General features: G+C 46.4%; 1 pseudogene; it reads left to right on the top strand.

Moving 5' to 3' along the window:
• The first annotated feature begins 635 nt into the window (after positions 1 to 635).
• Positions 636 to 2,147, top strand: LOC128117222 (high mobility group protein B1-like; annotated as a pseudogene).
• The last annotated feature ends 1,960 nt before the right edge of the window (positions 2,148 to 4,107 follow it).

Below are 4,107 nucleotides of genomic sequence, written 5' to 3'. Positions count from 1 at the left end.
AACCACTGGCCATTTGTCTTTGCATGAGTTTGCTCAGTCATAAAATCCAAGTAGAAGATGGATATAGGCTGCCAGATAGCCCTTCACCTCTATGGAACTGATGTGCTTTCATGGATGCCAAGACCTAGGCCCTGCTTACATCACTGTAGGGACTTTGTAAAGGCATTATACCTCATCCTTGGCATATAGTATCTACTTGACCTATTTCCCAACTGAGGAGAAGTCCTTGAAGACAGGTACCAGGCCTTTGGTCTGCCTCCTGTGACTTCCAGAAGTTGACATGTGTGGTAAACACTTCAGCTTATCCTCTGTGACTGTGTTCATACGGTCAGCCTCTGTAGGCTTAAGGGTTCCCAACTCATGTTGTCTTTATTGATATCTTTTATTCTTTCACCACCTCGTGTTTTTTAAACCCTCCCTCCATCCCAAACACTGTTACAACACATTAGAGTCAAAGGCTAGTTGTCACTAAGTGGGTTGTACTCACTTTACAGAGGACTCCACTGAGGTACATCAAGTTCAATACCTTTTCCTGTGGCCACCCCTTTAGTGAGGGGTGGAACCGAAGTCCATTATGACCACCTGGCCACAAAGCCAGTCTGCAGGCTTTCACCCTCCATCCACTCACTTCGGGGATGCAGGGCTTGGTGAGTACAGAAAGGAAGGAAAATGGAGGAGGAGCAGAGGAGGAGGAGGGGAAGAGGGGAGGGGCAAGGGAGGAAGGGAGGAGGAGGTTCTCTACTCACTCTCTATAAGTCTCCTCCTGACTATGCCAGTTCCTTTTTCCTAAAGGCCAACCACGGTCTCTCCCTCCTCTTTTATGAGGCAGCTATGACTTCATCACAACAATATTCTTTTATTATCCTTGCCAAACAAAAGCCAACATTGGGTTACAGAGCGGAGAGAGTGAGGAGGCTGCGTCTGGCTCCCGCTCTCACAGCCATTGCAGTACACTGAGCTCCACAGAGACAGCGCCCGGGCAAGCGCGAGCCGGACGGGCACTGGGCGACTCTGTGCCTCGCGGAGGAAAATCAACTAAACATGGGCAAAGGGAGATCCTAAGAAGCCGAGAGGCAAAATGTCCTCATACGCATTCTTTGGGCAAACTTGCCGAGAGGAACACAAGAAGCAGCACCCGGATGCTTCTGTCAACTTCTCAGAGTTCTCGAAGAAGTGCTCAGAAAGGTGGAAGACCATGTCTGCTAAAGAAAAGGGGACATTTGAAGACATGGCAAAGGCTGACAAGGCTCGTTATGAAAGAGAAATGAAAACCTACATCCCCCCCCAAAGGGGAGACTAAAAAGAAGTTCAAGGACCCCAATGCACCCAAGAGGCCTCCTTCGGCCTTCTTCTTGTTCTGTTCTGAGTATCACCCCAAAATCCAAGGAGAGCACCCCGGCTTGTCCATCGGGACGTGGCGAAGAAGCTGGGGGAGATGTGGAACAACACCGCTGCGGACGACAAGCAGCCCTACGAGAAGAAGGCTGCCGAGCTGAAGGAGAAGTACGAGAAGGATATCGCTGCCCACAGAGCTAAAGGAAAACCCGATGCGGCGAAGAAGGGGGTCGTCAAGGCTGAAAAGAGCAAGAAAAAGAAGGAAGAGGAAGATGAGGAGGAGGATGAAGAGGATGAGGAAGAGGAGGAAGAAGAGGAAGACGAAGATGAAGAAGAAGATGATGATGAAGAATAAGTTGGTTCTAGCGCAGTTTTTTTTCTTGTCTATAAAGCATTTAACCCCCCTGTACACAACTCACTCCTTTTAAAGAAAAAAAACTGAAATGTAAGGCTGTGTAAGATTTGTTTTTAAACTGTACAGTGTCTTTTTTTGTATAGTTAACACACTACCGAATGTGTCTTCAGATAGCCCTGTGCTGGTGGTGTTTTCAATAGCCACTAACCTTGCCTGGTACAGTCTGGGGTTGTAAATTGGCATGGAAATTTAAAGCAGGTTCTTGTTGGTGCACAGCACAAATTAGTTATATATGGGGCCGGTAGGGTTTTGTTTTTGTTTTTATTTTTTTGTTTTTGTTTTTTTTTTATCTTCAGTTGTCTCTGATGCAGCTTATACGAAGATAATTGTTGTTCTGTTAACTGAATACCACTCTGTAATTGCAAAAAAACAATTGCAGCTGTTTTGTTGACATTCTGAATGCTTCTAAGTAAATACAATTTTTTTTTATTAGTAAAAAAAAAAAGTCAACATTGGACAGAGGGCAGAAAACATGCCACCTTCTTAATACACACGTACAGTAAGCAAAAAGTGAGATCTGAGGCCCAGGGCAGTGTAGTCATCCCAGGTGTGGCTGAAGCAAAAGTTCCACCATGGCCCCTGCTCCAGTGCATCCACCAAAGCCTTCATCCCCATAGCTAACGGCCTGGTCTGCCACTGGAAAACCCCACTCCACCTCAGCAGCTAGTTTCTAATTCCACCTTTCCGGGGTCTTCAGTTCAGCAGCAAATTTTCTCCAATGACTATTGTTCCAGAAGCACTTTCAAAGATGAAATGAAAGCGGAAAAAAATTGCATTTTATTCAGTTATAGAAGGCTATAGAAATGAGGAACTCAGAATCCCTCCCACTGAGGAAATGTGCACCAGATCCAGGCTTCTTCACCTCCCTCATCTTGGCTGAGAGCAGCAGGTCATCCGGCCCCTCAGTGATTGTTGGCTGCCCTTGAGTAAGACCTCTGTTTGACAGATACCCCCCTAGAAGAGCTGACCTTCTGGAGAGAGTTGCCTTTGCAATCTGTCAGCCGGTGACACTGCCGAGTGACTCAAGGGTGGCTGTGACTGAGAGGCTCACATGCAAACAAATCCACTGGGAGCCTGGGGTCTGCAGGGCACCTGTGACTACTTGCTGTGCTCAAATCACAATGGGTCTGGAGAATGGATGTATGCTATAGACATGGAGTGGGCAAACTCTGGCACCATATGATGATTTAGATGCTTCCAAGCTATTCACTCAGTGATTATGGAAATGAATAAGACAAGCGGAGCATTCAAACAAGTGGTCCTAGACCATGGAGACCTGTCTGGCTGCTCTAGACATGACCGCATACTTTCTCCTGTGGTTGCTGAGTACATTATATATGGGGACTCAGATAAATGTCAGAGGGAGAATATTGAGGAAACCCACAAACATAATTCTGTGATCATGATTCATGATCACCAAGTACCCACAAGTGCATGGTATGTACATTGGTGCTATACACCCCAAGGACCCTTGTGCTTCTTTTGTGGTTCAAATGTGAAATGTCCCCCATAGGCTCATGTGTTTGAACACTTGGTCCTCAGGTGACCACTGCTTGGGAAGGCTGTGGAGCCTTTAGAGGGTAGAGCCTTGCTAGAGGAAGCGGGTCACTGAGGCTGGGCTTTGAGGCTTTACAGCCCAGCCCCATTTCCTGTTCACTTTCTGCTTTTTGAAAGTGGAGGTAGTATGACCTGTCAGCTGCCTGGTCCTGCAGCCATGCTTTCCCTACCTGCTACCATGTCTTTCTCCACCATGAAGAAATGGTCCTTTTGAATCATAAATGGGAATAAAGCCTTCCTTCTCTAAACTGCATCTGTTGGGGTATTTTGTCACAGCAAATGGGAAAAATAACTGTCTTAGGTACTGCACTGTTGCTGTGAAAGAGATACCATGACCAAGGGAATTTACAGAATAAAGAATTTGGCTGGGGGCTTGCTTATAATAGTTTCAGAGGGCTACTCCTTAATCATCATGGTGGGAAGCATGGAGGCAGATAGGCATGGTACCTAAGAGCTCACATATGATCTGCAAGTTGCAGGCAGAGAGTGAGAGACTGGGCCTGGCATGGGCTTTTGAAACCTTAAAACACACCCCAGACATACACTTTCTCCAACAAGGCCACACTTCCTAATCCTTCCCCAAAAGTTCCACTAAGGGGACTAAGCATTAAAACATACAAGCCTGTGAGGGGCATTCTCATTCAAACCACCACAGTAACTAATGCCACTTCCCATTGCATAGAGGAGGCAAATGAGCCTATAAGTCTTACAACTGATTGGAACCCATGTCCCCAGAGTTCATTTATAAGGAAGGTCATTAGCTCTTTCCCCAGATGAGAGAGTTGAAGGGACTTGTCAAT

This window comes from Peromyscus californicus, unplaced genomic scaffold (assembly GCF_007827085.1).
Source record: "Peromyscus californicus insignis strain IS unplaced genomic scaffold, ASM782708v3 Scaffold_20__1_contigs__length_68692818, whole genome shotgun sequence".
NCBI lineage: Eukaryota > Metazoa > Chordata > Mammalia > Rodentia > Cricetidae > Peromyscus > Peromyscus californicus.
Note: the sequence above shows the minus strand (reverse complement) of the source record. Positions and strands in the feature narration are given on the sequence as shown.